Source organism: Geospiza fortis, unplaced genomic scaffold, assembly GCF_000277835.1.
Source record: "Geospiza fortis unplaced genomic scaffold, GeoFor_1.0 scaffold173, whole genome shotgun sequence".
Lineage (NCBI taxonomy): Eukaryota > Metazoa > Chordata > Aves > Passeriformes > Thraupidae > Geospiza > Geospiza fortis.
Genome location: NW_005054334.1, coordinates 4,692,875 through 4,693,730, shown reverse-complemented (window position 1 = coordinate 4,693,730; position 856 = coordinate 4,692,875).

The following is an 856-nucleotide window of genomic DNA, read 5'->3' as shown; positions in this document are numbered from 1 at the left end:
AGAGGGAAGGAATGCTGCAATTCCCTAGCATCACCTGGACGGTGTGGAATGAACATTTTGGGGGTAAAGTTGAGGAGTTTTATTCCCACTGGACTGTGGCAACAAAATATGCAGTAATCTGTGCAGGACATCTTTGGCGGGAAAATTTGAGGCAATCTCTAGAGGGGAAAATCGTTTGTGGGAAACGGCGGGAATAGTCTGAGGTAACTTGGGGAAGACAGGCAGAAGAAATTTTGTGATAAAACCCGAGGAAATTTTTAAGGGCCTGAAAGAAATTTTTGAGATAAAATCTCAGGTAATCTGCAAGGGACTGAATGAATATTTTTGAGGCAAAATCCAAGGTAATCTGTACAGGAAACATAGGGAAAATTTGTGAGGGAAAATCTGAGGGAAATCAGTAGGGGACAAAAAGGACATTTTGGAGGTAAAATCAGAGATAATCAGTAGATGGCATTTTGGGGCTTAAATGAGAGGTAATGTATAGGTGCAGATGGGGACATTATGAAGGGAAAATCTGAGGTAATCTCAATGGAATAGAACATTTTGGAAGGAAAATCTGAGGTAATCTGTAGGGACCACAATAAACATTGAGGGAGAGGTGGGTGCTCCAAGTGATGCTGAGGAGATGTGAGGGTCAGTGAGGGAATATGAGTGTCACTGAGGGGACAGACAGGTGTCCCTGTGTGAGTGGCAGGTGCCCCGTGTGTCACTGAGGGCATAACAGGTCACGGAAGGAATGGCCGATTCCCCGTGTGCTGCCAAGGGGCCATAGAGGTCCCTGAAGGGAGGTGCCATTTGTGTTGCTGAGTGGCACCGCAGGGGCGCGTTTCCCGCCCAGGCGTGGCGGCCCTGCCCC